A 24,355-nucleotide genomic window follows, 5' to 3' on the forward strand; every position below is an offset into this window, starting at 1 on the left:
ATCCTCATACCGTCCTCATGGAGTAGGTATTATTGTCATAACCCCCTTGCATATGAAGAAGCCAAAATGTAGTAAATACCAAACAACTTGCCTCGATTTATGCCCCTGGGAAATGGTGGAAGAGCTTTAAACACCATCAGTCAAATGCCAGAAGTTGTTAAACATTAGACCCCATAGCACTTCTCTGAAATTATGATATTTTTAGTGTGTGTATATATATCTCATCTACTAGATCAATAGCTTCACAATGATTGAAATCATAGTTTGTCTTTTAGTTTGTTTGAGGTTTATGTTTTTATTTTATTTCATTATTTTAAAGACTGAGTCTCGGCCGGGTACGATGGCTCATGCCTGTAATACCAGCACTTCGGGAGGCCAAGGTGGGTGGATCACTTGAGGTCAGGAGTTTGAGACCAGCCTGACCAACATGGTGAAACCCATCTCTACTAAAAATACAAAATTAGCCAGGCGTGGTGGAACGCACCTGTAATCCCAGTTACTTGGAAGGTCAAGGCAAGAGAATCGCTTGAACCTGGGAGGTAGAGGTTGCGGCAAGCCAAAATTGTGCCATTGCACTCCAGCCTGGGCCACAGAGTCAGACTCCATTTCAGAAAAAAAAAAGAAAAGAAAAGAAAAGACAAGACTGAATCTCAGTATGTTGCCCAGGCTGCACTTGGACTCTTGAATTCAAGCCATCCTCCTGCCTAAGCATGTTGAGTAGCTGGGACTACAGGCACACACTATCACACCCAATAATTTTGTCTTAGGTTTCTAAGCAGTCCCAACACTGCACAGTAGCTGTTCAATGTATTTTGAGTGAACGATTAAAAACAAGCTTGGTGTTGATTTTATTGCTACTATTTATATTTACATATGTAATATTTATATTATATGCTTTTTATGTATTTATATGTGTGTATGCATATAATTGGCACCAACTTAGCATTGCTGTGCTTAAGTGCCTAAGATGTATCTCAAATGAATAGGCCTGAGGAGAGAAGCTTGTGTCATTAGCACTGACACTGCATCACTAATCCTGATTTACCCCTTTCTTTCATTCACCCTGAGCACATCAATTTATTTGGTGAAAGAGTTTACACTTTAACATCTCACTGAAATAGCTCATTCCAAAGAAAGAGCTAATTCTAACCTCTCACAAGTGCTTGAACATTTGCATAAGGGAAATTTCACTGTGTGAGTTTCACCCAACACCACCTCTGCTCCAGCTCCTGCTACTCTACTGCTCATACTGCGGAACTCCACAGGTGGAGTACAAGATGGAGGATGCAGGGTGCAGTGTGCAGAAGCATCCTCCTCAGAGACAGTTTTATTTGCAGTAAATTCAGTGTGCAACAGGCAAAGCAACGAGGAGTCAAGGTGAGGCAGGAGAACAGCAGAGGGAAGTGGAAGTTGGATAAAGGGTGAACTGAGTAGGAGCAGAAGCAGGATAAAGAGGTGGGTGAGCCTACAAGAAAACCTAGGCAATACCATTCAGGACATAGGCATGGGCAAGGACTTCATGTCTAAAACACCAAAAGCAATGGCAACAAAAACTGAAATTGACAAATGGGATCTAATTAAACTAAAGAACTTCTGCACAGCAAAAGAAACTACCATCAGAGTGAACAGGCAACCTACATACACAACGGGAGAAAATTTTTGCAATCTTCTCATCTGACAAAGGGCTAATGTCCAGAAACTACAAAGAACTCAAACAAACTTACAAGAAAAAAAGCAAACAACCCCATCAAAAAGTAGGCGAAGGATATAAACAGACACTTCTCAAAAGAAGACATTTATGCAGCCAACAGACACAAGAAAAAATCCTCATCATGACTGGCCACCAGAGAAATGCAAATCAAAACCACAATGAGATACCATCTCACAGCAGTTAGAATGGTGATCATTAAAAAGTCAGGAAACAACAGGTGCTGGGGAGGATGTGGAGAAATAGGAACACTTTTACACTGTTGGTGGGACTGTAAACTAGTTCAAGCATTGTGAAAGACAGTGTGACAATTCCTCAAGGATCTAGAACTAGAAATACCATTTGACCCAGCCATCCCATTACTGGGTATATACCCAAAGGATTATAAATCATGCTGCCATAAAGACACATGCACACGTATGTCTATTGTGGCACTATTCACAATAGCAAAGACTTGGAACCAACCCAAATGTCCATCAATGATAGACTGGATTAAGAAAATGTGGCACATATACACCATGGAATACTATGCAGTCATAAAAAAGGATGAGTTCATGTCCTTTGTAGGGACATGGATGAAGCTGGAAACCATCATTCTCAGCAAACTATCACAAGGACAAAAAACCAAACACCACATGTTCTCATTCATAGGTGGGAATTGAACAATGAGAACACTTGGACACAGGAAGGGGAACACCACACACTGGGGCCTGTCGTGGGATGGGGGGAGTGGGGAGGGATAGCATTAGGAGATATACCTAATGTAAATGACGAGTTAATGGGTGCAGCACATCAGCATGGCACATGTATACATATGTAACAAACCTGCACGTTGTGCACATGTACCCTAGAACTTAAAGTATAAAATAAAAAAGAGATGGGTGAGCAAGAAGCAAGATAAGCAGAAGTTGAGGTGCGAAAACAAAAGTGAGATGGAGTGGTGAGTAAAAGCTTATGGCTGGCAGGATCCAGAGCAAACCAGTAAGGGGCAGCTCCTCAGAGATAGGCATGGGTATGAGAGAAAAAGTAGCCTTAAAATGACCCCATGTGATAATCAGCTCATTAAAGCTAATGCATATGGACTGCATGTCATGGGTGTACTTAAAATTATGGGATGGAGGTGACCCGGAAGCACACAGGGGCCAAAAAACTAAGCAACCCACCTATCAATCAGAAGGCACATGCTGGGTAGAGATTAGGCAGCTCCAGGAAGAGGAGAAAAACAAAACAAAACAAAACAAAACAAACAAACAAAAAAAACATATAAAAAGACCCAAAGCCCAAAGTTCACCAAACTGAGGCTGATCTCATTTTGCAGAAGTTATCCCATTTTCCCCTCTCTGAGACTGTTACTGTGCTCAATGTCTTTTGCTGCTTTGCTATGTGTGTGCGTGTCACGTCCAATTCTTTGTTCCAGACACCAAGAACCTGGTACTTCACAACACCAGCCGGTAACAAAGATATGTAAGCTTGGGAGGGAGGAAAGAAAGAAGGGAGCAAGAGGAGATTCAGACATGAGATGCATTCACCCTATGAGGTGAACCCTGGTCTCCAGTGTGGGAGTTGACAATTCTATTACTGAACCAGCAATGCTCCATGTGGTATAACCTCTCATTTTTGTTTGTTTGTTTGTTTTGTTTTGCTTTTTTTAAAAGAGAATCTCTAGTGCTATAGGCAGGCATGAGGGGACAGGGAGGGTGGAGGTGGGAAAGTTCTATAATAGGCTTACACAGATGTCTTGGAAAACAGAGCTAACAAAGCAACAGGCACTTGAAGCAAAGGCCTGCCCTAAACCTTCCACTGTGTGCCAAGGGAAGAAATATTGGAGTGAAATTTTCACTTTCTCTCTTGTGTAGATCTCTGTTAGGCACAAAAGTTTGGATGACAGTCATTTTGATTCTTAGACTTTACTAGATACTCCAAAGACGCATCTGAGGAGAAAAGCTCTGCGTCTCTGGGATGACTGTGCCACTTGACAAAGAGAGTGTGGTTAAGAAAAGAATAGGCCGGGCGCGGTGGCTCAAGCCTGTAATCCCAGCACTTTGGGAGGCCGAGACCGGCGGATCACGAGGTCAGGAGATCGAGACCATCCTGGCGGACATGGTGAAACCTCGTCTCTACTAAAAAATACAAAAAACTAGCCGGGCGAGGTGGCGGGCGCCTGTAGTCCCAGCTACTCGGGAGGCTGAGGCGGGAGAATGGCGTAAACCCGGGAGGCGGAGCTTGCAGTGAGCTGAGATCCGGCCACTGCACTCCAGCCTGGGCGACAGAGCGAGACTCCGTCTCAAAAAAAAAAAAAAAAAAAAAAGAAAAGAAATATTGGAGTGAACTTTCACTCACTCCCACTTTTGTAGTTTCCTTAAAAACATGAGTTTAGAAGCAAGATACTTGGCTTTTTCACCTGACTCAAAAGAGGTGTAGATGAAGAGAAGCTTGCTCATCCCACAGATCTTCTGGAGTATCCTGGACACATCCCTAAATCTCCAGCTCCTGGGTCCTTGAAAGCTGGTTTGTCTCAAGGTTGGGAAGAAAGGGTTTGGAAAGCACCAAGGCAGGAGTTGGCAAGAAGATTACCTCATCAGTGAGGAAATGAAATTTCCAGAAATTTTCGCCAGATCTGGGACCAGAGACAAAGGCCTGGGTGAATTTCCTATGCAAACCAAAGAAAAGGGAAGCCTGTGGAGGGGTATCCATGTAGAGATGAATGGCGCGGTGGAGACAGTCTCACGCAGAGGTGTGCCCAAACACCTAGTTACTTAACCTTGTCAACCACCTTGTCATCAGCACCTTCCGTGGGTCCGTCGGTCTTCCTGGAGGGATTCTGTGTTCCTGGTATTGTGTGTCAATAGGTGTTAGCCTGATATTTGTATTTTTAATGAGAGAAAACAAACTACAGAATTGGTGAGTTTTGCTTTTATTCTGGTTTTGCTTTATACCTCTTGGATGCTCCTTCCAAAGGATTCCAATCTGAGGAACACTGAGGGGTGTGACTATGGTGGACAAGGGGTGGTTAATTCTCATCCAAAAATCTTTGGCGGATTCCCATGCTCTCCCACTCCCCAGTCCAACAGTAGTTTAAAACAGAAGATCAACATTTGGAGAGTTGTTTTTCTCTGCGTTCTAAAGATAAACTTGAGTTATTCAATTCTAAAAGTTTCCTTATTCTGAGGTTGTCTTTCTATATTTTGAGTATAAATCCACGGTCATACTATGTTGGACCCACCAAGGTTCTTCTCTTCACTTGTTTATTTGTGAAGTCTCTTTGTAATCTCAGAATTTCCTGAGTAAACTGGGAACTGTTATACATAATTCTGTGTTTTTGAGCATTCTTTGTAAACAGAAATCAGGATTGGGGGTGGGGAAGGAGGAAGGAGTAGGAGTGCTGATTTGTGGAACGGAAAATCATACATTACTTCGGTGACGGTGCAAAGGTTTTAAAAATTCTTAGCATCCCCAGATTTCCCCTTATACTGTTTGCTGAAGAAAAGTATGTCCTTGACTCACTTCCTTACCCTCTCCTGGCAAGAGAAGGGGTCCCCTCCTGCCTCAGTGTCTCTGTCTTCCTGGGGTTAAGAGAGGTGCATCCGACTCTATCTACAAGTACTGGAGAGGAGGCTAGGTCTTTCCCATGGGCTGGGGGCCTGCTGTCCCAAGGAAGACTGGGGAGGAAGAGGAGGCAGAGGCGGAAGAGGAAGCCAGCTGAGATGTGTGAAGCAGCTCTTGGCCACAGCAGTAGGGAGAGGGTGCGCGGGACCCAGGAGCCTCCATGCGGAGCCAGGCCTCAGGAGCAGCTGCCTTGTTCCTGGAAGCGGCGTCTCCATCCGTCTTATCTCCAAAGACTGTAGGAAGACCTTCTCATCCGGTGGGAAAGACACATCTCCCATGCTTTCCCACCACGGATGCCTTGTGTCCCTTTTCCTGCAAGTGTCTGACCGCCAGCCTGAGGGGCCTGGGGCTGCAGCTGTTCCACACTGGGTGGAGGCTTCCTGCTCGCAAGCCAAGAGCCGCGCTAGGAGGCAGGAGTCGGGAAGTTGTGTGCAGGCCTGAAGGAGACCCAAGCTCTGGGTCAGGCTTTTTTTTTTTTTTTTTTTTTTTGCCAATAGACAAATTCAGGGTGTAAAACACAGTGAGCTCACATCTGTCTGTTCGTGAGCTTCAGTGAGAACAACAAGGAAGGCCCTCAAGATCCCTAGGAGGGCAGCGAAGGGTCTCTGGCTGCGTCAGAAGAGAGTGTGAACCCAGGCCCCGGGTAGCATGGACACCACCGCAGACTAGGACTCGGCGTGTGGAGAAATCGCAGGGGTCAGCGCAGCCGGAGTGCGGTGGACTAGCCTTGTTCAGGGAGAACCCCCTTCCTGACTATGGTCTGTCCCCCACCAGGTAAGGGGAGAGGAAAGACAGCACAGCCTCCTCTGCCCTAGCCGGACGCTCGGGGTCACCACCTTCCCCTCTGCTTGCCCGTCACCATTCTTCCAAACCACTCTCTGCCAAAGATTCCACCGGCAGTCACCCACAGGACAACCCAGGCCTCCTTTCAGCAGCGGCTCCCCCCCGGCAACCACCGCGCCCTCTCACCCCCGCGGTTCTGCCCGCGGCCTCTGCTGAGTCTGTGCACTTCACCTCCCTGGCTCCCGCTCTCTCCTGAGCTTACAGTGAACACGGGGTTCTCCCCAACCCTTCTTGGGAGTACTGAATGGAAAAGGGGGAGCGTGCGCAGTTGCTTGGTAGAGTGTGACAGACATTGCGGGATTTGACTGTGGTACCATCGCTTTGAAGTCATAGTGATTTTTACACCTGCCTTCTGCTTAGGGCACCAGCCACACTTTTCCATTTGTGTCGACTCCACCTGCTGTCTTTGTTGGAACATCGCTCCCCTCTACCGCTAAATCAACAAACTGGCGGTCCTGGAGGACCTCACCGGCCGCTCACCCCCCTCCCAACCTCGCGGACATCTCCTCCGTTCGCCTCTTCCTAAGGCCTAAGAAGCACGTTAGCTGTGAACGGAGGTGGGGAGGCTCAGCTGACCGCTTGTGCCAGCTGACAATGTATGGCACGCACAAACGCAACAGCTGGGCTTAGCCTCTCTCTTAATTATTTGCAGCTCAGCCCAATCGGCGCCTCCAGGACGGCGGAGGCGGCAAAGACGGTGGGCTTCTTGGGTGCAGCTCCACGAGGGCTGGCATCCCTGCACGGCGGTGTACACCCGAGGGAGACGCTCTCTAAAGCCCCTTCTGCGGATGATGGACACGGAGATAAATAAAAGCGGTGTGTCATGAGAGGCCGTTCAGCTGGACTTGCCCTCCTTCACCAGGGTTTGCACCTCGCAGCGAGACTGTTCTGCCTCTGGCCCTTGGAGCAAGCTGGCTGATAGCGGAGTAAAGAAAGATTCCTGTGGGTGGGCGGTCAGTGCAAAACAATTTCCTGACCAGTAATCGCACTGGGGGTGCGGTGGTGGAAGAGCTGAATCCTAACCACTAGACCAGCAGGGGCGCACGGAAGGGACTTTCTCAAACTTCTTGCCATATTAGTGATTGTTTCCCTGTGCGCTGGGAGGACTTGGAACTTGTGGGCGTCGTTGGTCGCTCCTGGAGTCTTCTCACAAGGCTTTTCCCTTCCTCCTTTCTCCAAAAGAGAAGCCAGCAGGCGACGCACCCAGCACTCCGCGAGGTCCGCCAAGGCCACGAGTCCCGAGTCCTGGAGCGAGTTGCAGCGTCCAGGCTGCACCTGACCACTGACCTAGAGATGTAACTTTGCGAAGCGGCAGCGCCTGGAGAAACAGTCGTGGGTGGCCGGGGCCAGAGCGCCGCACCGGGTAGCCAGGAGCAGGCAGGAGCGAGGAGGCTCCTGGGATGAGACCCGGTCACTCCGAATATCAAAAAGGACTCAGACCTTGGCATCCCCAACATCATAAAGGACTCACACGCATGCGGAAACCGAGACGGGCTGCATGGAAAACTCCTTCCAAGGAGAGACTCTGTGGCCCTCAACTGATCTCTGACCTTCCCCTGCAATCAGTGCCACCTGCCATTTTCCCATCTTAGGCGAAGGCAATGCTACCCTTCTTTATACTCTGGGCAAAACTCCGAGAGTTTCCTCTGATGCTGGAGATTTTTCCTCATATCCAAGATCCAACTGGTCGCCAATTCGTGATTTCCCATTGGCCAAGTGGGTAGGCACTGATCTAACAGGCGAGTTTCTCCACCTCCCCGGAATGGCTACTTCGGGGTTGGGGAGGGGCCCTCCGGTGGATTGTAAGGTGTTTAGCAGCATCCCTCGCCTCTGCTGACTAGAGAGATGCCAGGGGTTAACATTCTCCCTCCCGGCTTTCCCTAGTCGTGGCCTAGTGTCCCAGCAGGGATGGGGGAGGCATGTGAGGGTGAAGTTGCCGCCTGTTGAAAACCATTGGTACACATAGTCCTGCCCTCTGAGCTTGTGCAGAGGACTCTCCAGATAAAGGCTCAGAGGTCCATCCAGCTCTAGAACTTCTCACTCCCCCGCACAGTCGGACCTTAAAATTGGAAGGTTTTAACATCTGAACATCATGAGATTCTACCTTTAGGTCTTTTCTTCCGTTCTGTCTGCCAATTCGGCCTCTTCTGAGTGTGTTGACCAGGGCCAGCCAGGCAGAAGGGTGGTTTCACTCAAAGAGGATCCTCTGGCCCCTCCTAGAGCTTCAGGCCTGTTTAGGTTGGGCCTGCAGAGAAACATTAGGGACCACTTCCTTCCGCATCCCGGGGAAGCAGGTGCGCAGTGCACAGGTAAGAAGAGGATTTGACTGCTGTTCTGGACTCATGGCGCCAAACCTCCACCCAGGCTCCTGCTGGTCCAACTTGCTGGTAATTAGGTCTTCCGTCAGCCTGAGCTCCCGAGACACCCAGGCCCGGAAGGACACGTAGGGGAAACCAGCTACTCACTTCGTGTCCCCAAGGGATCCCTTTCTGACGGGAGTCCTGTCCTGTTGAGGAAGAGGAAGAGAGATCAAAGGAAAGAGAAGAAAAATCGTGTGAGGTTTCAGGATCTAAAGTTAACATGAAGTTGACCTAACCTTGTCTGGAGGTCCTCCTGTGGCTGGCAATGGAGAGTCGAGTCCCGATCTTCAGTTTGTCAAAGTGGACAAAGCCTACGACAACGGCCAGTACCAGCTACTAGGCATCCCCAGTCTTTCCAGTTGGTGGTACTGGAGCTTTCTTACGCAGGATTTCCGTGGATTCCAATGGTACAACTAAAGAGCTTTTGTTGTTCCATCTGCTCTTATTTGAAGAAAGGGCTGATCTGTTGAGAAGCACTTAGGAAAACCACTTTCGTAAGAGTATAGTAACTGTTGCTGAGACTGTCACATTCTCCTTCCTCCTCCCTCTTCCTAGAAGTGTGCAATGAAAATTAGTCCCCACGATGGGCCGGTTGTGCTTTCAATGCACAGTTGTCAGAACCTAAGGGAACTCTAGGAGTTTCCAGGATGAATAGTTGAAGTATAACACAGTCATTTTTATTTACACGTGCATTCCAAAAACACATTGGACAAACACATCCAGTTCACCTGTGCCAAACTTACAAAGATGGGAAAAGAGGGACTACACACAAACAAGTGAAAGATGTAATCAAATGGCTTTTAAATATCTGCTGTTTCCGCTGAAGGTCTTCTTCTCTGGATACACCTGTCAGTGTCTTCTCTTTCTCCAAAGACATTCAAGTGCCAGACCCTGAAATCAGTTTTCTGGCACCAGTTTGTTCTTCCCCATTCTGTATCTCTGCCCCTCCACTCTCTTCTTTCATATGCAGGAAAGTTCAGCTCTCCCTCACTTTCTAATTTGCAACATCCCACTCAAAGAACACAATGACTAGCATCAAAAATTAGACACCCTCCATGGGACTCCTTCTCTGTCTTAGTTGGAACTTCTATAACAATGTACCATAAACTAGGTGGCTCATCCACAACAGACATTTCTCACGGTTCTGGAGTTTGGAAGTCTAAGATGAAGGTGCCAGCATGGAAGGCTTATGGTGAGGAACCTCTTTCTGGTATGTAGGCTGCCATCTTCCCACTGTATCTTCAGGTGGCTGAAAGAGGGGGAGAGAGTGCTTTAGTGTCCCTTTTATAGGGGCACTAATCTCAGGAGGACTCCACCATGTGTATCTAATTACCTCCCAAAGGCCCCTCCTCCTAATTTTAACACATTTCCTGGGGTGGGCGGGGCAAAGTTAGGGTTTCAACCAAGGCATTTTGGGGGGACACAAACATTAGGTCTCCTGTGATCTTTCTAGAAGAAGAAGAAATTATAAATGACCCAAAGCTTTGAAACAAAGAAATTATAAATAACCCAAAGCTTTGAAATAAAGAAAACTTTTTCTAAGATTTTAAAAGGCCTAAAATGTGAGCTTCCTCCCAACCAACCCCACCACTAAAATCTGGACTCTGTGCTCAGTGTTACGGACTTTTAGCATGTTCATCCTCCCTGTAGACAACTGAAGATTTATTCTCTCCGGAGGGTAGAAGAGAAGATCTATTGGGAGAACATGCCCCCAACATTTCAAATAGAAATGTTCTTTCTATTTTCTGTAAGTGTCAGCTGGCTGAGAAATAAAGAGAGACAGTACAAAGAGAGGAATTTTACAGCTGGTCTACCAGGGGTGACATCACATATTGGTAGGACCATGATGCCCACTTGAGTCTCAGATCAGCAAGTTTTTATTAAGGGGTTTCAAAAGGGGAGGGGGTGTAAGAACGGAGAGTAGCTACAAAGATCACACGCTTCAAAGAGCAAAAAGCAGAACCACTGATAAGGGTGTAACAAAGATCATATGCTTCTGAGGGAACAGGGCAAAGGGCAAAAGTAGAACCACTGATAAGGGTCCAACAAATATCACAGCGCAAAGGGCAAAAGCAGAACCACTGATAAGGGTCTATGTTCAGCGGTGCGTGTATTGTCTTTTTTTTTTTTTTTTTTTGAGACGGAGTCTCGCTCTGTCGCCCAGGCTGGAGTGCAGTGGCCAGATCTCAGCTCACTGCAAGCTCCGCCTCCCGGGTTCACGCCATTCTCCTGCCTCAGCCTCCCGGAGTAGCTGGGACTACAGGCGCCCGCTACCTCGCCCGGCTAGTTTTTGTATTTTTTAGTAGAGACAGGGTTTCACCGTGTTAGCCAGGATGGTCTTGATCTCCTGACCTTGTGATCCGCCCATCTTGGCCTCCCAAAGTGCTGGGATTACAGGCTTGAGCCACCACGCCCGGCCATTGTCTTGATAAACATCTTAAACAACAGAAAACGAGTTCCAAAGCAGAGAACCGGTCTGACCACAAATTTACCAGGGCTGAGTTTTCCCAACCCTGGTAAGCCTGAGGGTTCTGCAGGAGACCAAGGCTTATCTCAGTCCTTATCTCAACTGCAGAAGACAGCCATTCCCAGAGTGACCATTCATAGACCTCACCCAAGGGACACATTCTTTTCCCAGGGTATTAATATTAATGTTCTTTGCTAGGAAAAGGATTTAGTGATAAGTTTCCTACTTGCACGTCTGTTTATAGGCCCTCTGCAAGAAGAGAAATATGGCTTTTTTTGCCCGACCCCACAAGCAGTCAGACCTTATGGTTGTCTTCCCTTGTTTCATAAAAATCGCTATTATTTCGTTGTTTTTCAAGGTGCACTGATTTCATATTGTTCAACCACACACATTTTACAATCAATTTGTACAATTAACACAATTATCACAGTGATCCTGAGGTGACATACATCCTCAGCTTATGAAGATAACAGGATTAAGAGATTAAAGACAGACATAAGAAATTATAAAAGTATTATTTGAAAACTGATAAATGTCCATATTAAGATAAAATCTTCACAATTTATGTTCCTCTGCTGTAGCACCAGCTGGTCCCTCTGTTTCAGGTCCCTGACTTCTGGTAACAAGGATCCTTGGCCCCAAGGGGGCAATCAGCATAGATGAGCGAAGACTTGCATCCCACACTGAAATGAGAGGGATGAAGTGACAGCATATCTTGATCTATGTGATGGTTACATGAGTTATGACCTATTTCAAAGCTTATTATGCTGTGCGAAAAAGAACCAAACCAGAGGACTTGCACAACCTGACATTCAGACTCACTCTAAGCTGTTATAAACAAGGCAGTGTGCAAGCGGCATTGGGAGACACAAATACTTCAACAGACTGATTTGGGAGACCTGAAACTGATCCACAGCTATAAGGTTCATAGGTTTTTCATTTGTTTGTTAATTTCTTTTTGTTTTCTGAGAAAGGATCTCACTCTGTCATCCAGGCTGGAGTGCAGTGGCCAGATCTCAGCTCACTGCAAGCTCTGCTTCCCACACTAAAGTGATCCTCCTGCCTCAGCCTCCTAAGTAGCTCATACTACAGGTGCATTTTAGTACTCATGAGGCTTTGCCATGTTGCCCAGACTAGTCTCCAACTCCTGGACTAAAGAGATCCACTGGCCTCAGTCTTTCACAGTGCTGGGATTACAGACATGAGCCACCATGACCGGTCACTGGTTTTCAATACAAGCCATTCAATGGGGCAAAGGAAATAGTGTATTTACAATATTAAGAAGTTTTCTGGCGATCAGGACATTAGCAGACGCTAAGCTTGCTGTGGTCAGGAGATGAATTTGAGATGTCATAGATTTAGAAATTAAAACGAAACCAGAATGTTATTGGAAGAGAATGTAGCAGAATACATTTCTACCTTAAGAGATAACAGGAAAAAATAAAGCAAAGTAGAATTTCACCAAAGTTATCAACTTCTGCTCATCAAGAATCACCATGAGAAAGTGAGAAGGCAAGCCAGAGACTGGGAGAAGATAATTGCACTGTGTTTACCTGAAAAACAAAACAAAACGAAACAAAACAAAAAAAACCCTCAAATCTTGAATGTAGAGAGTACTTTTTAGAAATCAGTAATAAAAAGCCAACCCAATTGAATTAGGGAAATTGCTTCGATAGCCTCTCTTTGCAAAGAAGGATTGCTAAATGGTGAAAGGCATTAGTAAATTTGCTCAACAGCATTACTCATTAAAGGAAACACAAATTGAAGCCACGATGTGGTACCGTTTTACATCCACCAGAACAGGTGTATTTAAAAGACAATAAACACCACGTGCTGTCAAGGGTGTGCAGCCAGTGGAACTCTCCTTGCTGGTGAGAAACCATTCTGGAAGAAGCCATTTGGCCATTTCTAATAAAGTAAACATTACATCTACCCTATGACCCAACAATTCCAGTACTTGGTATTCCTCAAGGGAAATGAACACATGTGTCCACAAAAAGACTCACGCAAGAAGAATCTTCGTTCGTCTTGTCCAGCAAGTGGAATGTGTTTCTTATCAGCAGGAGTAGAAGTCAGAACACTTCTGGTCACAGTCTTTTGGTATCAGAGTCACCAAGGAAAATACAATGTAATTAAGCGCTTGACGGAAGAACAACGCATTATTCACACAGAGAGGAGACAGAGCGGGGTGTGGGCTCTGCTTCAGTCGTGGGCGTTGGTTCCCCATGGTCAGCAGGTCCCTCCATTTGGCCTGCACACACAGCCTCTTGAGAAGCAGAAGAAAGGGTCCTGCCCCCTCCCCTCAGCAGGGGTGGGGTGGGGAGTGGGGTGGGGGGGGTTGGGGGGATGGGGGAGGGCAGATACAACAGCTGACCAGGTGCCAGTTGCACATGTTTAAGTGGAACAAAGGGGTACACACTAAGTCTGATCCGGGAAAGATACTCCCACACAAGGAGGTGAGCCCAGCACCGGCTGTGAGGACTCCTTGTCTCTTGGGAAGGAAGTGCTCCAGGCCCAAGGCCCATTTCCACCAGGCAGAGTGGAGGTGGAAAGACTCCTGGCACAAGATTGTCTTTCCCCACACTTTCCTGCTGGCATGCAAACTTGGCCACAGGCTTGGAGACAAGCCACTGTAGGACACAACAAAGAGTTTCGAGTTTAAAGTCATTAAAAGCTTGTTGTCGTTTCATGTGTAACAGCCCCAGTGACTGGAAAACAGGTTCTGATCACACCATTACCTTCATGTAAGCCACCACCAACAAGGCTGACTGGGTTATTTGCTCTGTGAGGCTCAGAGACACGAGGGTACATGTCCAGGGTTTCCCTTGGACTCCTCCCCAGGTTGATGAAGCTGTGAGGTGAGGTCTCTTTTCCTTCCCCTGACCTGCCCCCAGTGACCGGAAAAACGGTTCTGAGCACATTATTGCCTGCTTGTAAGCCACCAACAGGGCTGACTGTGTTATTTGCTGCGTGAGTCTAAGAAACAGGACAGAGTATGTCCAGGGCTTCCAGCAAAAGGGTACAACTGACTACCTGAACAAACGACGATGCCGTGACTCGGATTCGAACCGAGGTTGCTGCGGCCACAACGCAGAGTACTAACCACTATACGATCACGGCGAGCCACAGGCCAAGTGGCAATTCTGCGGCTTGCTCTAGTATCTTTGACGTCAATAGATTTCTATTATTAGGCGGATTTCTTCCCAGACAGCCACAGGGGGCTCGCGCTTTTCTTTCCTTCTTGCGGCTCTGCTTTTCCCTCCCTTCCTCCCAATCCTCATACGTGATGAGAACAATTCTCATCTCTTCCACTCCAGCCTGGGCCTCCCTGCACCAGCCTCTCTCCGGGAGGTCTCTGTCCTCGTCCGCACGTCCTCTGCTTTTCTCCCGCCTCTCCGTATTTCTACTTTCCACCCTTCCTCTCACCCGCCCCACCGACCGAAGCCGAGGTGAGAGAGGAGAGCGCAAACAGCACAGAGTCAGGTGAAGGCGGAGGCAAGAACGGGAAGAGCCATCACTAGAGCCCACGGGGCGTTCTGCTTGCTTCCCTTGGGACCGACGCGCTCAGGCCTAGGGAGTCGCCGAGCCGGACGTTTCCTGGGATGCTGGGTCTGACGCCTGCGAGGGGCAGGACGGGGCGAAGGCCATTCCGCTGCCCTTCCAGCTTCAGAATCACCCAATGCACGGGTTTCAACCGTAGCCGGCAAGATGCGCCTCTCCGGTTTTCCGAAGCTTTGGAGCCTGCACAATCGTTCTACAAAAGGTGGTGGCTCCACCTAACATTGGATGGGCGCTTGCTCTGCGTGGTGATACCAGAGGGACAGCCGGCTGTTCCTGTGTCGCAGTCGGGTGGTGCACTTGCTTCCAAGTTGGAGATGGGTGGTTCGAGCCTGTTCTGTGGAACGTTTCTTGCATTTTAAAAATGCTTAAACCGCTGGTAACTTTCTTCTATCCAGCACATGATCTCATGGAAACACAGAGAGACCAACTTTACCCTCCTCTCAAACACAGAGAGACCAACTTTACCCTCCTCTCCTCCGTGTCTCGAGTACGACATGAGAACGTAAATCAAGGTCCGCTAGGATTCTGGGATCTCTCTCTCTCTCTCTCTCTCTCCCCCCTTCCTTCTCTCTCTCTCTCTCTCTCTCTCTCTCTCCCTCCCTCCCTCCCCCGCCCCTCTTTCTCACTGTCATTCATTTAGCCCTTTCCATACACTTTCGAGGTTAAATTAGTTCTGTGATTTTACTATTACATATAATGCTCTAGTCATTCTTGTGCAGGCATTTTCAGTCACTAGTGTAAGTATTTATATAGATAGAGGTGCAATTACTATAGGAAGAGCAATTGCTCTATCATAGTGTTCACACGGTTTTTATATAATTCCATTCTCTCTCCTCTGTTGGCTTATTAGCTATAACTCTTTCTTTTGTTATTTTAGTAATTGCCTTAGGGCTTAGAGCAAATCTTTTTAACTGATCACAGTCAACCTTCAGGTGATATTACACCTCGCTTTCTGGCCTTGATGCTACTGCTGACATGTACTTTACTTTTACCTGTTATAAGCCCAACAACACAGTGTTACTGCTTTTGTTTAAATAGTCAAATTTTTACAAAAGAAATTTACAAAATAAAAAAATACCTAGGATAGTTACCCATTTCTGGTGTTCTTCATTTCCTCGTGTAGATCTGGATTTTCATCTGGTATTGGATTCCTTCTGCCTGGAGGACTCCTTTGACGTTTCTTGTAGTGTGGGTCAGCTAGTAGTGAATTTGGTCAGCTTTTGTACATCTCTAAATGTCCTTATTTCACTTCCAGTTTTGGGAATTTATTTTTTCTGGCATAGTATTCTAGGCTAACTTCCCCTGCCCTCAGTACCTTAAAGATGTTGCTTCTCTGCTCAAGCGCATTGCTGCTCCTGGTAGAGGCCAGCAGGAGCAGACAGGAAGCTGATGCAATCCTCATCTTTGTTCCTGTGTATGTACAATGTCTTTTTCTTCTGGTTGGATTTGAGCAATGTTATTAAGATGTATCTAGGAGTGGTTTTCTTCATGTTTCTTGTGCTTTGGTTTCCTCAGCTCCTTGGGTCACTGGATTTATAATTTTTGTTATGATTGAGAAGTTTTCAGCTATTGTTTCTTCAGACATTGGCCAGGCACAGTGGCTCACACCTTCGGGAGGCCAAATCGGGAAGTGTTGAGTGAGGCCTGAAATTCAAGACCAGCCTGGGCAATGTACTGAGACCCCATTCCTAATAAAAATAACAAAGAAAGAAAATAAATGTTTTCTTTCCTCCCTGCTCCTTCTCAGGAACTCCCATTACTTGTAAATTAGACCTCTTAAGTCTGCCCGACAGTTCACTGATAATCTTTTCACTAAAAAAAAATCTTTTGTCTGTGAGTTTCATTTTGCATATTTTCAATTATTCATGGTTCCATGTTCCCTGATCATTTCTTCCGCAACATCTAATCTGCTGTTAATCCCATCCAGCAAATTTCTCATCTCTGATACTGTGGTTTTGGTGTGATATTGGCTCACTGCAACCTCTGCTTCCCGTGTTCAAGTAGTCCTCCTGCTTCAGCCTCCCAAGTAGCTGGGACTACAGCCATGTGCCACGACGCCCGGCTAATTTTTTGTATTTTGTATTTTGAGTAGAGATGGGGGTATCACCATGTTAGCCAGGATCATCTTCATCTCCTGACTTTGTGATCTACTGGACTCAAACTCCCAAAGTGATGGGATTACAGTTATGAGCCACCACACCAGCTCCTTCCTTCCTTCCTTCCTTCCTTCCTTCCTTCCTTCCTTCCTTCCTTCCTTCCTTCCTTCCTTCCATGAGACAGGGTCTCACTCTGTAGCCCAAGCTGGACTTCAGTGGTGTAATCTTGGCTCACTGCAACCTCTGCCTCCCACGCTCCAACGATCCTCCCACTGCAACCTCCTGAGTAGCTGGGACTACAGGCACACACCACCATGCCTGGCTAATTATTCAATTTTTCTTGGTAGAGATGAGGTTTCGTCATGTTGCCCAGTCTGATCTGAAACTCCTGAGCTGAAAGGATCAGCCCACCTCGGCCTCCCAAACTGCTGGGATTACAGGCACCTGTTTGTTTGCAGAGAGGAGCAGTGTGCAGATTTCAGGTAGGAGAGTAAATCGGGCATCTGTTACTCCAACATTGCCAGGAGCCGAAGGCATCTCTTTACGTGTTCTTAGTTTGACTTCAACAGGAGGTGTGCCAATTTATCTTCCAATATATTTTTCTAACTCAGTGAGAGAGCCTTTTCCTTCATGCTCTTGCCAGCACAGCAAAGTTTCCATATATCAGTCTGATGTACCAGTGAGGGGGTGGTGCCCTGCCTAACTTACCTAAGCAGGAGGCACAGCAGAAAGACATGGTGGACACTGACTGCCCAGAGATACTCTCTGGCACATGTTCCACAGCTAAACCTCCAAGATGTTTAGAAAGTCTTCCAATAATTGTAATTGTTTTCTCTGGTGATCTACCTAACTGAATCCAGAGAAAACTGGCTGGAGGGACTCTGAACTGCTTCCTGTCAAGAGGCTTATCAAATAGGAGAGGAAAGAATGGCTCCTTCTAGACATTTGTTCCTCTTCTCTTTTCTTTATGAATTGCATTCTGCTTTTGTTGAATGCAAACGATCTACGGACTGTTCTCCCTCCTAGACAAGGGTGAATTAGCATGCTAATAACTACCTCTGTGTTATTCCTTCCTTGATGGTGTTTGTTTTGTTTTGTTTTTCTGTAAAACTCATCTCACTGGAGACAAATCTCTGGAGCCATAGGATCCTGCACCTGACCATGCTTCTTATGCAGACCTGGATTCTTGGAGTTATTGGCTCCCTTTGCCTTGGTTCTTTTGTTGACTCTCTTCAGCAAAACTGAACCCTGACTTTTACACCCTAAATCTGGCTCTTGGACATACAGGTCCTTTTGCTTCCTGACACCTCCTCGACCCAGCCCAGCCTTTCCAACCTCTCCATCTGTGTCTGTCTGTCTGTCTGTCATACTCCAGGCTGCCCCTAGTATTACCCACTTTCTTCTCCTTCTCTTCAATGTTCAGGGTTTACCTTCCTCTCTACCTACAGAGTCCCACAGGCTGAAGGGGTGCCCCCTTACAGAGAGGTGAGCTCATTCCAGAAGGTGCCCTTTAGACTTGGAATAAACCTTACAAAGAACACTCAGGTTTGAAAAGCTTTTTCTATCTTTCCATTACCCGAATTATTCAAAGGACTAAAAGTGGGAAGTCCAGTAGAATTCTTGATGTCTCTCAGAAACCTGCATTGGAACGCCTTCATTCACGGAGCATTGGGTGCTCACGAGGTGTGAAGCCTTGCTCTAGGTGAGTAGCTGCATGGTGAGCAAGTCCTGCCCCACCGAGCCCACATCTGGAGGCATCAAGAAGGGACCGGGCAGTGGGAACACAACCGGCTCGTGTCCTCCCCACAAGCATTTCCCCATTCAGGCACAGGGAATGCAAGTGGTGAGCACGACAAAAATTAAGCATAGCAAAGGATAGGGAAGTGGGTGACTTCAGACCAAGAGGCTATGGTGGTCACGTGTGGTGGGGCGGCTTCCCATAGGGGAAGTGCAGGAGGCGGTGTGGGCCGGGGAGAATGTCGTGGATCTGGCATTCCTGCATCTTGCCCCTACTCACACGGCCTGGTGTCAACTCGGAAACATGACAACCACACAACTTCTGGCCTCCATGTCACCACACTCTCAGGCATCTAGAACCTGTGCAATGGCACAAAGAAGTGAGGATACACAACCTGGGGATGGGGGCATTTAATAATGGACAGGTGTCTGAGGCAGATGTTGTCAGACTTCCAGGCACCACTTGCCTCTTTGTGGAGCAATCAGGGTAGTCATCGGCAAAAAAACGAAAGACTACTCGTCCTGTTCCACACAGAGGCGTAGTTAACCTGGTAACTATTCTTTTCTGACCTTCATTCTTCCACGTCCAGATATATGGGGTCTTTGTTGCCCATCCGCTTCAAGTTAGATGATGAAAATCCTGCCTGAAGGCTTAAGGGTTTGTTAGAAAAGTAAATGCTGTTTATAAAAGGTGCATTTTAGGCAAAAGCTCAGTTCTGGAGCTCCAGAACCTATCTATCCCAAGCCCAATACACACCTCCTTTCTCTCCCTCCCTCCTCGCCGCACCTGCCTTCGCTGATTCTTCAGGCTGCACATCTCTGAGAAGATGACAATCCCTAGCAGAAGAACAAGAGAACCTTGGACTCTTCTCTCCATGAAGCCGTAGACGCGAGCAGATAGCCTCATTCCGTGGCGGTGTGACTCTGAAGTCACTCAGGTTTTCTGTGCCTCCATTTCCTCATTGTAAAATGGGCCCAATAGGAATGTGTTTCCAAATGGGTTGTTCCAAGTTTAAATAAGACACGGCAGTAAAACATTGAACCCATGCCCTGATGCATAGTAAACACTCCAAGAGCATTAGCCATTATTACTATCATCATCATCGGTGGCCTCATCGTGGCTATTATCATTATCTACATCCATCTTTGAAATAATTGCATATCCTTTTAGGGTATGGAGGGATTGCAACATATAACATTTCCTAAGTGACGAACATTTATTATTACAAATATTGCTGCTGGGAACATATTTCTGCATTTTAATCATCACCTGTGTGTTTCTCTATCAAATCTTCCCACACAATTTGGAGATGTTGCAAAACGTGTTCCCTGACCGGGAATTGAACCCGGGCCGCGGCGGTGAAAGCGCCAAATCCTAGCCACTAGACCACCAGGGAAACCGACAAAAAGACCAATCTCCTTGTATGAAGAAAAAAAGAGGAGGTAAATACTAACTTTCTAAGAGGAGGAGAGCCCAACTGAAAGTGTCTGTGAACCAAGCAGGGCTGCAGGACTGCAGGGCTCCAAGCAGTCACTGCACAGCTGCTCAACACCTCTCACCTCTGCCAGCCTGGCCGCTGCCTTGGGCTGTATTGAGGCCAGGCCACAAGGAAACTGAGCGGTATTCCATTCTAGCCTAGCTGTAGCACAGTGTGAGGCAGAGCCAAGCACTTGCTCTCTTTCTGAGCCTCAGTTTCCTTGCCACCAGAGTGCAGACTTGGCTCTCAGTGAGTGATGAGCCCAGTCCTTCTGGTTCCTGATCTCTGAGCTGGCTCAAGGGGCTCTACCGATAAAGACATGTGAAGGGGTCCCCTTTTGCCTCCAACTAGCTCAATTAGCAGAGCATGAAACTCTGAATTGAGCGGTCTTTGGCTTGAGCTCCAGGTGCAGATTTAGGTTCGTTTTGTTTTGTTCCGCCACGCAATTCAACCTGTTCCGCAACTGTGCTCCGGGAGCGAAGAAGCCAAGTGGGCTTCACAGGACAGACCTCCTTGGTTTCAGAGATATTGTAGCTGTCAGCTTGAAATCTTCAGAAAGAAGATTTCGGTGATAGATGAGAAGACTGGAATTTTCTGGATCTAAAGCCAACATGAGGTCCACCTGATCCGGCGCCCTCCTCTCCGATCCAACTCATGGCGGGCAAACCAGGCCTGCTTCCTGAAACTAGGCAGGGTTTCAGATAGTAATGGAACACCTCCTGTGCTTCTTCTGATCAAAGATGCAGCTAAGTTCCCCCATCTCACCCCTCATTTCCCCTCCCCTCCCCAAGAAAGAAAGAGAGAGAGAGAGAGAGAGAAGAGAGAGAGAGAAGGAAGGGGGGAGAGAGAGAGAGAGAGAGAGAGAGAGAGAGAGAGAGAGAGAGAGAGAGAAAGGAAAAAGAAAGAAAGAAAGAAAGAAAGAAAGAAGAAAGAAAGAAAGAAAGAAAGAAAGAAAGAAAGAAAGAAAGAAAGAAAGAAAGAAAGGAAAGAAAAGAAAGAAAGAAACAAAAGAGTCATTATGAAAGCCACCTTTAGTGTGTGAGGAGAACCTGCTGACCCTACTCTAGCTAAACGAGCCGAGCACTGTCCCTTGAGGACACATCCACGAAAATCTTGGGCGCCGCTTTGGGCAACTGCATATTGCTGCCTATGACAGATGAAATTTAACTGCATCTCCACATTGCCGCGCCTCCAGCAAATTGCTGGCAAAAGGGAAGCACCTGGGATTCCTCAGGCAAGAAAACTGCAGATCGCAATAGGCCCGGGCTGAGAGTTCCCCGCCTGCTCCGGAAATGAAGACCCTGGAGACCCATAACCGGGATCCGGGATCCCTATTCTTTCCGCGGGGTATCCAGTTCCAGAACTAAGCGCCAGTATGCGGGATTCGCCAGGCTGACCCTCTCCGGGTCCCAGAAGCTGCAGCAGCCGGCAGGTTTTGATCTTCCGAGTCCCGGGCGCGCAGGAGTTTTGGACGCCGCCCTTCCAGGGCTGTGGACCCCGCCTCGGGGCCTTATCCCTGACGCCAGCCGTCAGGGCTCTTGGCTTTGACAGGGTACCGGCCTCTCTGGTTCTCCCAGGAGCCGTAGGACCCGCCCTGCCAACCATTCAACCCAGCCAAGGGGCCTCATCCCCGCGCTCAGTCCTCGCCGGCCCCCCACTCAGGGTGTCAACACAGGTAGGTCAGGTGAGAAACCTGGATTTCTACACACACCTGGCTACAATGAGATGGCGCCACTCCCCTTCCCCTACAGAAGCAGACTCAGAAAAAGGTAGTTAAAACAGAAGGTTTCAATAAAATCGAGAGTCTGATAACATAATACCCAAAAGTCCAAGTTTCAATTGAAAATCATTCATCATACCAAGAACCAGGAAAATCTCATACTGAATGAAAATAGACAGCAAATACACACTGGCAATATGATGAGAGAGGTGTTGGGATTGTCTGACAAAGATTTTAAAGCAAGCAAGCCTGATGAAAATGCTTTAGTAATTATGAGCACATTTGAAATCAATGGACAAATAGAAAGCCTTAGCAATTAAATACAAGATTTAAAGGAGAACCAAATGGAAATATTAGAAGTGGAAAATACAACAACCAAAATAAAAAGTCCAGCACATAGGCTGAACAGGAGAATGGATGGTGCACAGCAAAGAAATCCATCCACTGCACATGGAAAAAGAAAAGAAATTACACAATCTTAACAGGGAAAAACTAGACTGGGTTAGAAAGTGAACTGAACCTCAGGGACCTGTGAAACTACCTCAAAAGGTCTCACTTTCATGTTGTTATCTATGTCTGGAAGGGGAAGAGGAAGAGGACAAGGCTGAAAACATAAAGAAATAAATGGCTAAAAGCTTCTCAGAGTTGGCAAGAGACGTAAACCTACAGGTTTGAGAAGCCGTGAGAACCCCAAATGGGATAAAACCCAAAGAGGTCCATGGCAAGACACATGAAAAAATATAATATCGGAAATGAAAGACAAAGAAAATATCTTGAAAGCAACAGAGAAAGGTGACACCTTACCTAGAAAGGAAAACCAATTCCGGTGATGATGGATTTCTCATCAGAAATCATGGAGGCAGAAAGAAGTTGCCCAGTGCTTTTCAAGCCGTGAAAGAAAACAGTTGTCAGCCCAGACTCCTCTCTCCAGCAGAAACATCTTTCAGGGATTAAGGGGAAGATCAAAACAGTTTCAGACTGAGAAAAGCTAAGGGAATCTCTGACCAGCAGTTCTACCCTAAAAGAAAGGCTAAAGGGACTTCTCTAGACAGAAAGGGAATGATTAAAGAAGGAACCTTGGGACATCAGAAAGAAAATTTTAAAAAAATACATGGTAAGCAAAATAGCCCTTCCTTCTCTTGAGTTTTCTAAACTATGATTGACGGTTTCAGAAAAAATTGTAGCATTGTTTGATGTGGTTCTAACTCTCCTTAAAGAAAATGTTTGAAACAATTATAAACTGGGAGGGTAAAGAGACCTACAAGGGAGGTAACTCGTCTATCATTCACTGAAGCTGATACAACAATGATACCAGTATACTGTGTGGTCAGATATAGATGCACAGACATATGAATGTCTGTAAAAATCAAGAGGGCTATGCAAACAGATATACTCAAAAACACTATAGATAAGGCAAAACACCATTCTCAAAGATGTTCAAGTCACCACAGGAAGGTAAGGAAAAGAAAGCATATCCAGAATATGACACCAGAGAGAACAAACACAAAAGGAAAAATATAATGGCAGATTTAAGCCCTAACATATCAATCATCATATTAAATATCAACGGCCTAAGTACACCAATTATAAGACACAGATTGGCAGAGTAGGTTAATGGACATGACCCAACTATATCCTGGCAACAAAGAGACTACCTTCAAATATGATGATACAGGCAAGTTGAAATCAAAAGGATGGGAAAAGATATATCATGCAAACCTTAGACAAAGGAAAGCAAGACTGGCTATATTAATGTCAGATACAGTATATTTCAGAACAAAGACACTAATCAGAGACAGAGAGGGACATTAGATAATGAGGAAACAACCAATCCACCAACTCCTCCCCTGACAAAAGTCATAAATGTCTACGCAACAACTGAAAATACTGAACAGAGAACTAGACAAATCCACAAATATAGCTGTATGCTTCAACATCCCCCTTTCTCACAATTTATACAACAATCAGACAGAAAATCAACAAGAATGTAGAAGAACCCAACAGCATGATCAACCAGCAGGACTTAAATTGACAATTTTAGAACACGCAACCACACCAGAATATACACTGTTATGGGATGCATTGTGCTCAGTCCCCTCCCCCAAATTCATATGTTGAAATCAGAACATTAGTAGCAACTAGTGATATACTAATTAAAATCACAATGAAAAATTGCTACATACCTATCAGAATGACCAAAAGAAAAGTGTAACCACATCAAGTTCTGTCAAGGATTCAGAGAAAGCTGGATCACTCATACATTGCTGGTGGGAATGTAAAAGGTTACAGCCACTTTGGGAAATATCTGTATAGTTTTTATTTTTAAAACTATATGTGCAACTACCATACCACTTAGGAATTGCATTCCCTGCGTTTATCACAGAGAAATAGAATCTTATGTTCACACAAAATCTGTATACTTAAAGTTTATAGCAGCCTTGTTTTTAATAGGCAAAAACTGGGGAAACAATGTATAGATGACTTTCATGAGGAGAATGGTTAAACTATGTTACATATCCATAGCATCAAATAGTCCTCAATAATTTTTTTAAAAAACAACAAACTATTGATACCCACAATAACCTGGATGAATCTCCACAGAATTATGCTGAGTGGACAAAGGGTAATCCCAAAGGGGACATGGAGGATTCCATTTACGTAACATTCTTGAAATGAATGAATTATATATGAATGGGGAATAAGTTAGTAGTTGCCAGGGGTTAAGGAGGAAAGGAGGAGCAGCACTGAAGATACAGGGTCATGGCTATAAAAAAGCGAC

General features: G+C 46.3%; 1 long non-coding RNA gene and 2 other non-coding genes across 4 annotated transcripts; all 3 read right to left on the minus strand.

Moving 5' to 3' along the window:
* Positions 1–5,780: 5,780 nt before the first annotated feature.
* LOC117075532 lies at positions 5,781–15,887 on the minus strand. 2 transcript variants are annotated; one of them, XR_004434034.1, is made up of 3 exons: positions 15,637–15,887; positions 8,754–9,766; positions 5,781–8,663 (listed from the first exon to the last, which is right to left on the minus strand). It is a non-coding gene; the product is annotated as an uncharacterized LOC117075532 (long non-coding RNA). The 2 variants fall into 2 exon arrangements; XR_004434033.1 differs by having other exon boundaries at positions 5,781–9,766.
* On the minus strand, positions 14,033–14,104 carry TRNAH-GUG. Its single transcript has one exon. It is a non-coding gene; the product is annotated as a tRNA-His (tRNA).
* A 3,816-nt stretch (positions 15,888–19,703) lies between the features above and the next one.
* Positions 19,704–19,775, minus strand: TRNAE-UUC. Its single transcript has one exon. It is a non-coding gene; the product is annotated as a tRNA-Glu (tRNA).
* Between the last annotated feature and the right edge of the window lie 4,580 nt (positions 19,776–24,355).

Source organism: Trachypithecus francoisi, unplaced genomic scaffold, assembly GCF_009764315.1.
Source record: "Trachypithecus francoisi isolate TF-2019V2 unplaced genomic scaffold, Tfra_2.0 Lachesis_group5, whole genome shotgun sequence".
In the NCBI taxonomy this organism is placed as follows: Eukaryota; Metazoa; Chordata; class Mammalia; order Primates; family Cercopithecidae; genus Trachypithecus; species Trachypithecus francoisi.